Source organism: Neophocaena asiaeorientalis, unplaced genomic scaffold (genome assembly GCF_003031525.2).
Source record: "Neophocaena asiaeorientalis asiaeorientalis breed wild unplaced genomic scaffold, Neophocaena_asiaeorientalis_V1.1 scaffold116, whole genome shotgun sequence".
NCBI lineage: Eukaryota > Metazoa > Chordata > Mammalia > Artiodactyla > Phocoenidae > Neophocaena > Neophocaena asiaeorientalis.
Genome location: NW_020174561.1, coordinates 1886785 through 1900622, shown reverse-complemented (window position 1 = coordinate 1900622; position 13838 = coordinate 1886785).

Here is a 13838-nt window from a genome sequence, read left to right as displayed (position 1 = left end):
TTATTTTCTTCTCTCCTGACTGAAGAGCTATATGTTCAGATACTTCATCAACCAACATTGCTAAAATGGCCACATGGAAGGTAGTTGCTGCCCAGGTCCACAGAAGAGATAGGGAGACAAGAAATAAGAGGGAACTCTTTGTTACTGCAGCATTACCAGGCCTTTCCTGACTGAAACATGGATGATTGATTAGTCACCTTAAACTAATATAAGAATAGCAAGAAGAAAAGCTTTTTACTGCAGTGTAATTTTATCTAGTCCTTAGAAAGTTTTTTAAACAAATACAAGACCTTTATGAAGTACATTTTAAAGTATTAGAGTGCTCTTTGGAGATGCATTAATAGCTACATTTAGTTTACTTTAAATTACCTAATTCACATAAGCATTTTAAGTGGCTATGTGGTACACTAAGATCAAAACGTGAAAATGAATTCTTTTCAATGAACAAAAATTCTCCTCAATATAAAAACTGCAAGCATTTGTGCATTTAGTATATTATAGACATTTTCAAATCAAGTTTACGTGTAACTAACCTTCATAGCTCTGTAAGTAGATACTAAGAATCTTCATTTTACATGTGATACATTGAATGTACAGAGTGTAGATAATTTGCCCAAGCTCACAGAGCTAGTGAGGGGTGGACTTGGAACGTGAACCCAGGCAATTGTAGTCCAGAATCTCTGGACTATAGTGGTTTTAACCACTATGTACTGCTGCCTTAAATCAATATTGAGGCTCAGCTAATTGGAGTAGGTTCATAAAGCTCTTCAGTATAGGTTAGTGCCTCTTTAAAAACCAATTATTAATGAATACAATTTAACAGACAAACCAAGTGGTGATTTTTTCACATTACAAGTATGTTTTTTAAGAGAGATTCTCTTGTATCATTTAAAATGTGATCTCAGGGACTTTCCTGGTGGTCCACTGGTTAAGACTTTGCTTTCCAATGCAAGGGGTGCAGGTTGGATCCCTAGTCGGGGAGCTAAGATCCCACATGCCTTGGGGCCAAAAAACCAAAACATAACACAGAAGCAACATTGTAACAAATTCAACAAAGACTTAAAACAGGTCCATATCAAAAAACTCTTTTAAAAAATAAATTAATTAACTTAAAAAATGTGATTTCATTTTTAGAAAATCCATACCTGAGTTCAGAAATCCAGGTCTACCTGCATACCTGTATGGAACATAGGGATACTCTTTGTCATAGGGGATCAGTAGGCTGTGATCAATAGGAGCAAGGATGAAAAGTATTATCATTGGATATCTCATATCCCTTTTTATTAAGCCAGGAATAGAAGTGCATTAGGTATATTTATGTGCAAGGATGATAATTTGTCTGTAATGATTGGATTGCTTTTCATTTTCATCTATAAATTATTCAGCTGCTTTTGTGAATAACGGTTGTGTTTAAAAAATTGTGTTTTGAGGACATTAGTTAATCACATTAATTCATGTAGTTATTTATATTTCTCTAATACTCTGAATTCTTTTTTTTTTGCTATACGTGGGCCTCTCACTGTTGTGGCCTCTCCCGTTTCGGAGCACAGGCTCCGGACGCGCAGGCTCAGCGGCCATGGCTCACGGGCCCAGCCGCTCTGCGGCATGTGGGATCTTCCCAGACCGGGGCACGAACCCGTGACCCCTGCATCGGCAGGCGGACTCTCAACCACTGCGCCACCAGGGAAGCCCCTCTGAATTCTTTTTAAATGTTTTTGGCACATGCACCCAAGAAAAATTAGAGAAAATGTAGCTTGAGAAAACATTCTAAGAATGATTTAGATTAAAAATTCTTTAAAATAATAGTCCCCTGAATAAACTTTTTGTTTCAAACGCAAATGTTAATAAAGTGTTGAGCGTAATAGTCATTATTTAAAAAATATTGTCAAAGCAAAGATTGCCCCCAAGTTAAGCAAAGAAGACTTTTTTCCAGGCTGTTCCAATGAGTTAGAGAAGGCATAGCTCAGGGCAAACTCAGCTAGAGTTTTTAGGACTGGTGTTGTGGGGTGTACCCAGAGGCCATCTATGTGTGCTTGTTGGCCTCTGAGTTAGAGAATCATTTGTATTTCCAAGAACAGGCTCTGTATAGATCAGTGACTTAATGATTGTTGTCTTTTAAGAGATTCTTGTGGGGGAATGAAAGTATCATAGATGAGGTGTGGATGGGGAGAAAGAAAAGTAAGAAGCTTTAAGGCCCGTTACTATGTCATTAGTTAATTGTCTTTGTGGATGCTAACAAGTCTTAAAAATTTAACTGCATGAAAAGATAAGGTAACATAGGAGCTCAATCAGTCTAACAAATATTTACTTACATCATTCTGTGTGCAAAATGCTGAGCTAGTAATGTAAGATAAGAAAAATGCACAGCTGTTATTTCTGAGGGAATACTATTTAATCTGGGAAAACAGACCACACACTCATAAATAATGTGAAATCAGACTGTACTTGACAAGTGCCAAAAATACAATGACACTCTGACAGTTAAGTGTTAGATTACCAGAAGTAGAGATAGTTTATGAAATCTTCTGAGAAAGAGGTGAAGGTTTGAGCAAAACCTTGAAAGACATTTTTGAATATCAAAACTGAGGTCCAGAGGGTTAAATGACTCACCTAAAACTCTGTAATAAATGATACATCTGTATTTAGTACAAAGAAAAGTTTCTAAACTTCAAGTCTGGCATAGTCTTCTCTGATTTCCTACTGGCTGCAACTTTTGACCAGTAGTTTATTAACGCATATTCATGCACAATAAAACCCTCACCAACAGCATTTAGACACTGGCTGTTGAAATACTACATTTGATTTGAAAGGAGAGACATTACTGCTGGGAGTTTACACTAAGGGAAGATGAGCCGGTTAGAGTGGAAGGCAGAATCTCAGGTAAAATCATTCTGCCATACCTAATGCCAAGAAGAAACTATCTGGCATGGTTCCGAAGCTCCCTGCCTAGAGGCTGTTTCTTCCAGGAACTCTGTTTCTACTTTCCACAGGTAACTGAAATTCTGTAGTGACATAAACACCTCCTAAACACAGACCATGGCAGGAGCTGTAGGTGAGGGCTATCTGGTGACTGTGGGTAGGGGCACATCTCAACCCTGTCCATCATGTGGAAATGTACATTGGGAGACTACTGCAGTAGGCAGCAGAGGGTATGCAATAGTGAAGTAAGACTGGGCTAAAGAGACACTTGATGTTTCTTCATGGGAGTAAGATATTGTAAACATATAAATTAATTATTCCCACAAAATAATTTATGAGTTAAAGTCAATTGTAAATAAAACTTCTTTGGCTTTTTTTCTTAATTTGAGAAAAGATTCATAAAATTTCTATGGAAGAAAAAAATGAATGAAAATAACCACAAGCATTTGGAGAAAAGAAAACGAAGAGTTTCTTGCCTACCAGAGATTAAAATATACATTAACATAGTAATAGTCAAATCCGTGTAATGCTGCTCTCAAAATGAGAATAGCCCATAGCATATTGTTTGAATGAAAAAATAAATTACAAAGCATGCACGCACGTGTGTGTGTGTGTGTGTGTGTGTGTGTGTGTATGTAGCATAGAAGCAGATTTTAAAGGTTGATATCCAACGTGTTACTGCTGACAACCTCTAGGTACTTAGGCTTCAAGTGTTTTTTGTTTTTTCTTTCTTCTTTATACTTTTCTGTAGTTTGTGAAGTATTACAGTAAACATGTATTATTTTAAAATAAAATATAAATTTATTTTCGGTAAATCATAGAGAAACAAAAATATTAAAGGAAATATAAACAAATATATGTATAATGTAGTAGTGGAAAAAAGTCTTTCTTAGCATGACTATTATTCAAATGAGTGAAAATATAATAGGTATGACTACAGCATTAAATTTTTTTCATTATAAACCAAATTTTTCATTATAAACCAAATTAAAAACCAAATTAAATGACAAGCTAGGAAATATTTTAAACATATATAACAAAGGGTTAATATTAACACGCAAAGAACATTTTTATGTAATTTAAAATCAGAAACACCAGTAAAAACAGGTAGAAAACATGTACAAGAATTTCAAAGAAAGAAGAAATAGAAATGGCCAATAAAGATATAAAAGGTGTTTAACGTCGCTAAATTAAAAAATGCAAACAATGAAGCACTATCTTTTTGTCTATAATATCCATTTGGTTTAAAAGGAATGAAAATATCTATTAAGAAATGAAATGGATACTTTATTTCATTGCTTATGTGAGATAAATTAAAAATAATTTGGATCACAATTTGACAATAAATACCAAAACTTACAAATGTGCTTTTCCTTTAATTAATTCACTTCTAATATCATATCCAAAAGATATAATTGAATCTGTAAGCAAATATATATATATACAAAAATGAACACCACAGCATTTTTTGTGTTTTTAGACTTTAGGTCAACCTAATGAGCAACTACATGGGTTATCTAATACTCATCCACACAGAGAATATTATGCAGCAAATAAGAATGGTGCTATAAATTGGAGATATTTATTCTAGTTTCACTAAGAGGCCCTGGATGGGATTCAAAGGATTTGCTAATCCCATGATAGTTTATTTCAAGTTTGTGTGTATGTAAAAGTATATGTATGTGCATTTTGAGAGGGATAGGGTCACAGGGTTGGTAGCCTTTATTTGTTCTCACAGTTCTGTGGCCCATAGTTTAAGAAACACTGGATATAGCATTCATAATTTATTTTCAGTGAAAAGCAGTTTATCATTACATCACAGTTTTGTGTATGACATAAATGTATACACATATATACATTAAATCTTGGTGGATTATGATTTTCCATTTTGCTTATCTATATTGTCTAATTTCTCCACTAAATACTATAATGCAAACTTTCACAAAAAAATGAGCTTAGGTCTGAAAGATGACTAAGAGAACTGTTTTACCATGGAGATAGGTCCCTTCCCCCAAATATTTGCTTCCCTATTGTATTAACATACTAAGTTTAAAAAAAAATTTTAAACTTGCAAGTGGCACCTTAAGCAGTCATGGCTAGAATTTGGTGATATTAGAGAGGCTTGTAAGTGTCTTGTTCAAACAAATCTTTTGCCAGCTACCATTTGTAACTGAAATTCCACTAAAGCAATATTTTGGTTAATGAGTTATTTCAGAAATATCTTAATAAAATATACACTACTAGGGAGGAAAATAAGGGTTTTCACTGTAACATTTTCATGAATTAGAGCCTTTGAGAAGCTAGCAAACTGTAGGAAGTAGGAATTCCTCCAGTGCCTGCAATAGGTTAAAATATTCCTGGAGGTCAGAAGAACTTAGAAGTTGTCCAGAATATGCAGATGATTCATTATTAGGATAGATCCTAATGGGACTCTGCAGAGAGAGAAGGGACCAAAGAGCTGGACAAATCTGAAAGGAAAGGTACCCATTGACAACTAAGGCTCTAAAGTGACCTTGAACACATGGCTGTGGACAGGACCTTTGACCTATTGAAGGTCATTTTGGTCACATGATCCAGAGTTTAAGAAGACTCATTAAATTTTTAAAATTTTACTTATATTTTCTGAGGATATTAATACTTTCTTATTAAAACAACATATATCCTTGCTTTTAAATAACAAGTCTCAGACAAATTGCCCCTGAACAAAACTGTATCATTTTATATATTAAATCCCTATTTTGATTTCCATACGATTAATATACTTTGAACTTATATTAAGATTTATTGGTCTTATGCACCCAATTTTTCCAAGTGCTTTTTTAAAAAGTTATGTTATTATCTGAAATGGAAATTAATTTTACTATTTAGTCAAGTCCCTAGTTATCCATAAGAACAAAAATCTAATATGATGTTCTGGTTGCCAGAAAAGAAAGATTTTCACCTTTTTAATGTAGTTAGCAAAACTGGAATTTATTTAAAGTTGAATCTTGATCTTTTTTTCACTTTCCCTGTTTTCATTTGTTATTTTGTGTTGTTTTAAATACAGAATTATCATTTGGTACTGATATTTCTCTCTTTCATGATCTGGAAGAAAGGCCAGACTTGTAAAAGGTCTGCTCTGAGTTCTGAGATAAAACAAACAGCAATACTTCTGATCTACGTACTTTATATTATATTCTAAAAGACTTTCATGTTTTTAATATTATTAGAAATAAACTTTTTTATGAATTTTCAGGTTATTTTTACCTTAAGAGAACTCTATGCCCAACATCTATAAAAAAAAAAAAAAAGATAGCATGGTATATTAAAAATAAATAAATAACAGCAAACTAAAACCTACTACTAACAATATAGTAGAGGCTAGACACCTGGGTAGTAGTAATAATTTTGATATTAACTTCCATGGGCCTTAAGGACCTCAGCTATAGTATGAGACAGTAGATAACTCAGGGGTTTTAGCATTCCCCCTCCACCATTTTTTTTTCTTTTTTTCTTTTTTTTGACATAGACCTCTTTTAAGAAGCTGATGGAAGCTGTGGATCATTAAATACATAAAGAATTTCACCTGCAAATAACCAGGACTATGTTCACTTGCTTTACTGACCTACTGTCACTGTCTTGAAATTCATAATTCTGAAACAAGTGGCTTCACATTTTCGTTGTGTTACTGGATCTCACGAAGTATGTACACTTGTGCTTCCTGAAGCTCTTTAATAGATAATGAAGCTTTGGTCTAGATAGTTTCAAAAAGAAAAAAATAAATCTCTTTAAGGTTTTGCTCCACTTCTAATATACCGTAAATACTTATTGATGTTCATGGTTGCTCTTGAACTATGGAAAGAAGACACGTGAAAGTTCTTTAACTCTATCCTTTTAAAATCATGCCCTGTGTGTCAGAAAGCATTTGGTCTTCTGACTCAAAGAAAGGGCTTATGAAGAGTGCTGGCTTTATTTTAGACAATTCTAAACATTCGGTACTGATAACATTCTTTCAATTATCTTTATTGGTTTTGAATCAGAGAGAATTTCTCACTTAGATTGCTACACTTCATGATTATTTATTTAAATAGCTGGTATTAAAATTAAAGTGCAAAGTTACATTTTTTTTCAGAGCAGATTTAAATGATGAACTATGCCTAAAACCATGTCATTCTATTATCTCTAGCATCAAATGCCAAGAAAGTGTGTCTTAAAAAAAAACACTCTTGGGCTTTTAATGATTAAGTGAGCAATTTCCTTTTTTAATATTTTTTCTATTTATTTCCAACCACATACCTCAAGCACAGAAAACTTGAAAAGTTACAGAAGTGTGATATGAAAGCAACTCTTCTGATATTTACTCTGTGATTGCAAATGGGAGGTCAAAGCAAACTTACTTTAAATTCTACTTAAACAGGTATAAAAAAAGCATATGACTAATGTACCTATGGTTTGAGATGTTTTTCAATTTTAATTTTTTGAATAGTTATAAACCCCAGCTGAGTTAGTAATAAAATACAGAATTGCATACAAGAAAATGGATACCAGGAATCCATTTGATTATTAAAATCTTTTGGACAAAGCTGGGAAGAAGAGCACATGGTTGACAAGTTTAGGAAGAGATCAAAGGGATGTGCTTCCGTCCATCATTCTGTTGTATTAGGTGGGGCATTTAAATGAGCTTTAAGGAAAGATTATGCTCACAGCTTGATATCTAAACTGGAGTGATCATATTACCGGGGCTTGGTACTGTTGGTGTGGAAATTGGTGTGACTACTAATGTTTTAGGAATAAGGAAGATTTTGAGTTTTTGTCCGTCTTTCAGAAATTAGAGTTTCATTAAGCCTTTTAATGTCTTGGAGTCATTTTTATCATGATGACATGGGAATAAATAGAGGAGTTATCCAAACTCCACAGTCGTAATGTTTTATTTCACCCTTTTAAAATTTAACTTATATTCTATAGCCTTTCATATTTTCACTTTCCCAGTGAACATTCATTCTTGAATTAATGACTCTTGTGAAATGGAAAAGATGTTTGTAAAGGACAACTAGATAAACTTACTAAGTTATGTTTGTTGTCTAGTTAATTTATGTTAAGTCTAGTCCAGAACAAGTATTTGAACTGGTTTTCCAACTCACGTGAAAACATCAACGAAAACAACTATTTAACTGAAATGAAGGGTAATTCAAGTAAATTTGCTAGACAAAATGGTTATCATAGTAGCCTTCATGACTGTCTAAACTGCAGTGCATTGGCCTGCTAAGAAGTTGATTAACCATCCAATATTACTTCCTATGATCTTCATACTAGGAAAGGGATAAGCTTGAGTATACCCTTTAGTTATGTTCATATATTCACCTATGAATAGATACCGTTTCAATAGATGAGTTTTTATGGTTGACCATTGGTCATCATTCTGATACAAATTCAGATTTTACTATTAAAACATTTCTATGAACTCCTCTTCCCTGAGGCAGAATTAATAGACTTGCAGTATTGTAATTCATAAAGACTAATGCATACGATTTAGAGGGTTAGCTCATCTTATAATAGAAACCCATTATGGAAAGCACTTCTAACTACCTTCAATTGTCTCTTTTTTGTTTAAGCAGAAGGGTAAAAGTAAATGCAATATTTGAAAGTGTAAATATGCTGTGATTAGAGTACTTGTTCTCTATTTTCATAAAGTAAAAAGACAAAGAAAATATTCTCACTTTTTAAAACATTAGCTTTTTTCTAGTGTATATGTTTAGAGACACTGCAACTGTAATATATTTCTAATCCAGTTCTCAATTTAAAGAGCTGAAAAACTAGAAATAAAGTTTACATAGAAGCAAAAGTTGTTATATAGTCATACACGTCATTGGATTAGACATGGGGAATAAAAGGGAGATAAAATGAGAGTTTTAAATTTCTAAAGTATACCTGTTCTTTATTTAATAAACTGATAATTCAGGAACGCACAATGTTTATTTCTATCACCAAGTTACATTAATCTTCCAACTGATTATATCTAAATATCATATATATTATGAATATGCACTTCAAGTCCACATTGTGTGATTCTAAAAGAAATTGTGTTTAACAGCAATCACGTAGTGAATGGGGCCAATAAAAAAATCAGGCTGAAATCCACATTTCTTTCCAAAAATTTTTTTTTCTGCTGAAATTGAAGTTTTTTGAGAAAAGAAAATTTTCTGGAAGAATATTTTGAATAAGACATAAGGAAATAAGTTTCCGATGATCAGTAGCTGACAAAGGTACTCCTGCATGTGAAGTGATGCTAAAGAAGACTCATGGTCACATTGTTTGGTTAAAGGGGAGCTAGATGGATATGCTTTCAGGAAAATTATCAACACGATTTCATTACAGTCATGAATAAACCTGCTAAGAGACACAGTTTTCTCATTGTAACTGAAGAAAAACTGGTCTGAAAATACTCAGAATCAAAGTAAGTTTGTGTCTATTTATTATTGTTTTCTTCTTAGTCTGACTGTTCTCACTATTTTAGGAAGATAACAATTTGGCAATTAAAATCATATCTTTAAATATTACCGTTTGCATCCTCAATACCCCATGAAACAGTGGTGCCCATTCTTTTAGGTTTTTGGATATTGCTGTGATTTTCCATTGATGGTCTTACATTCACAGCTTTAAAAATTGTGTCCTTTCTCTAAGTTGATCATTTGGATATATTAACAGAGTGGATATATATTCTCACAAAGGGTCAACAGATCCCTGAGGGTTTGTGTTTGTATTCTTGAGGACCCCCAAATTCTCTATGATCATTTTTATATCTATGATTTGATTTTATAGATGAACTAAAAATACCCTACAAGTATTTTTTTTAACATCTTTATTGGAGTATAACTACTTTACAATGTTGTGTTAGTTTCTGCTGTATAAAAAGTGAATCAGCTATACATATACATATATCCCCATATCCCCTCCTCTGTGCCTCCCTCCCACTCTCCCTATCCCACCCCTCTAGGTGGACACAAAGCACCGAACTGATCTCCCTGTGCTATGCAGCTGTCCCATTAGCTATCTGTTTTACATTTGGCGGTGTATATATATCAATGCTACTCTCCCATTTTGTCCCAGCTTACCCTTCCCTCTCCCTGTGTCCTCAGGTCCATTCTCTACCTCTATGTCTTTATCCCTGTCCCTCCCCTAGGTTCATCAGAACCATTTTTTTTTAAGTTTCCGTATATATGTGTTAGTATACGGTATTTGTTTTTCTCTTTCTGACTTACTTCACTCTGTATGACAGTTTTTTTTTTTTTTTTTTTTTTTTTTTTTTGCAGTATGCGGGCCTCTCACTGTTGTGGCCTCTCCCGTTGCGGAGCACAGACGCGCAGGCCTGGCGGCCATGGCTCACGGGCCCAACCGCTCTGCGGCACGCGGGATCTTCCTGGACCGGGGCACGAACCCGTGTCCCCTGCATTGGCAGGCAGACTCCCAACCACTGCGCCACCAGGGAAGCCCCGCCATTGTAGTTTTGATTTGCATGTCTCTAATGATTAGTGATGTTGAGCATCCTTTCATGTGTTTGTTGGCAATCTGTGGTAGAGATGACATCTTTTAGGAGATCACTGTCCCCAGTGTCAGTGGCCACATTTGAAGATTTCATTTAAATCCTACTGATGTGATAGATACACATTAATTATCTCTGGCTGAGGAGAAACTAGTATGAAAAAGATATAAAAGATGAATTTTGGACAAGTGAAAACCAAATGGCTTGACAGAGACTAATGAATAAAAGTTTAACAAGAGTTCAGATAGAGATAAATTCTGGTAGCAAGAGTGGGGATGATTGAAAACAACAATCCCAAGAGAAACTCAAGAGAATATTAGATGAATAGCCACCAAACAGTGGCCAGTCATCATGTTTATTTGAAATTTAATAATATTATATTTTTATTTGTACTGAATTTGTAGGTCAGTTTTAGGTAGGTCAATTTCATATTGAATTTATATGCACTTCTATGTGTAAAATGCAATTGTAAAAATAATTTCCATCAATATTGGTATGTCTTTTATATTTTACTTTTTTTTTATTTCATTAAGGTCTGTAAATGACTAAAGTTTGAGAAGCATTGCATTCTCTTATAAGTGGAACTACTTTTCTTTTTTTTGGTCACTGGGACTCTCCTCTTTCTGTAGTCTGCAGCATGGATTCTGAATTCTCTGTAAATTCTGATTCTGAAGTGGAGAGTTTGAATAGAATCAAAAATAACGATGGTGGAAGGAAGACGTATTTAGGCTAATCTGAGTAGATAATGTTGAGAAATATTTTGACAAAAAACTAAGTATTGGGATTATATTTTTGTATAATTTCCAGAAAAATACATAATCTGGGATAAATTACTAGGAGAAAACCATTAGTTGGAGATAGAGCAAAATTATTTTCATGAATAAGTCAAAGTAAACAGTTAATATTATTTTTGTCAGGGCCTCAGAGCATTCTAGAAGCAGAGAACCATTAGATACAGTTGTGTAGATTGTGTACAATGCAACTCTAGCAGTCATCATTCATATAGCTTATGCTATAAATAGTTGTCTTTTTGTGCAGTAAATAATTTGGAAAACATGCATGAGGGTCTTGATTAAATATATGATTTCTTGTATCAGGTAGGAATACTTTCATTTAAAATTTTTCATGAATAATTTAATGTTATATTGGAGGCCTTTCCCTATAAAATTGGCTTATAGATAAAATGAACTTTTAGCTTCAAAAATTAAACCTATTAAGATAAGGTTTAAGACAGAGTCACTCTGTGCCTCTTCTGGTGTAGGCAGTACAAATAGAGCTCAATCGCAATTTTATATGACTTGATATCGAAGTTAAGGCATCAAGGCCTAGGCAATATTATGGAGAAAAGGACACTGGCTAGGTGGGATCCAACAGACAGAAGCTGGACTTGGACTCGGATGTGGGCAGAATCAAGAACACACTCTCACTGACCCAGCCAGGGCCAATCCACAGCAGAGGATTACTGACCGAGAAGGTGAAAACTGAAGGAGAGTATCCTAGAAAAGCCCTGAGGTACAGCTTTGAGGTAAACTGTTTACCAGATAAAGTTTCAAAATAAAATTGATTTGGAAGCTTTGGGGTTAAACACTTATCCTGTATTACACACTCTGCTGGTATTTTTCATAAATTATCTCATTTAATTGGAATCCACACAAAAATGGAATGATTGTCAGAGAATTTAACAGACTTGCCAAAGTTAGTTTAAATAGCAGATAAATCTAACCATAATGTATGTGATTTCCCTACTTTGACATATTGCCAAAGAAGACTAAGTCTTCCTGCTCTTAAAAAGCTCAAGATATAGTTCAAGGATGATTAACACATTCATGATTGGTCTGCAAACACTCATGAACCTCTGGAATCTGCATTAGCATGATGGAACTAACCTTTCAAAATTAATTTCTTTCCTCTTTGGGAATCCATACTGTCCACTGTAGATTAAACTTCTGGCAAAGTTTAGAACTTATTACTATATGTACATTTTTACCCAAAAAGGGTTAATGATGTAAAAAATGATACCCTGTCACTTATTTTCCAGAGGAAATATGGAGTGTTAAAATACAGCATATTTAGTCTCTTAAAGTCTGTGATATAATCAAAACCTTGTAAACTCAGACAACTGACATAAACTCAGTGGCTACCGTTCTCTCTGACCTTTGGGAAATTTCCAAAATTTGCTAATTTCACTCTGTTTAAAACAAAGTAGTCATTCACATATGATTCTGGCAAGTTTGATTACTAAGAAGAATTATTCTGTATCTCTTAAGATTGAATTATATTATATAAGCTTGCTAATAGTTGTATTCATCCAAATAAAATAGAATGAAAAAAATAAACATACTATAACTACAAATGACAGATGCTGGGAAGACTAATCAGAGAAGCAGCATATCTATTATTTTTATGGTATGTGGTTATTGCTAATACTGATATAATAGATTTATGAATATTTAGCTTACAGATATTAAAGATGTCAGGCCATTTTCTTCACATCTGAAGACCAGAGCAGCATTATTTTATTGTTACCCTTTGAAACATTTCATTTAGACATTCAACAAAAGGATGAGAGTCTTTAATGGTTTTGCAAGTGCTTTTCCTAGGCCAACAGACCTTGTTCATTCCTTAGTTATTCTGTTTATTTAACAAATATTTATCATGCACTTGTATAGGTCATTGGGCAGTAGGATGTGGAATACTCAAAACAACCTGATAGACTCAGAAAGATCAAAACAATTTTGAAGAACAAAGTTGGAAAACTCACATTTCCAGTTTTAAAACTTGCTGCAAAGCAACAGTAATTAAGACAGTGTGTAGGTACTGCCATAAGGATAGACATATATAATGGAATAGAAATATGATTCCAGAAATAAACCCATATGTCTTTGGTTAACTTATTTTCACCAAGAGTGCCAAGACCATTCATCAAGAAATGTTTTTCAACAAATGGTGCTAGGACAGTGGATAGTTACATGAAAAATGTAGTTAAGCCCCTACTTTGCACCATATAAAAAGATTAACTCAAAACGGATCATAGACATAAATTTTGAAATGAAAATAATAAAGCTCTTAGAAAAAAAACATAAAGTAAATCTTCATGATGTTGGGTGAGGCAGTGGTTTCTGATATATATCACCATGAGCACAAACAACAAAATAAAAAATTGGTAAGTTGGACTTCATCAAAATTAGACTCTTGTGCTTCAGAGGACACCATCAAGAGAGTGAAAAAGTCCACAGATGGGGAAAATTTTGCCATTCATATATCTAACAAGGTACTTTTATCCAGAATATATAACATACTCTTATAACTCAGCAATAAGAAGACAGATAACCCAATTAAAAATTGGACAAGGGATTTAGAGAAATATTTCTCCAAAGAAGATAACCAAGTGGCCAATAAA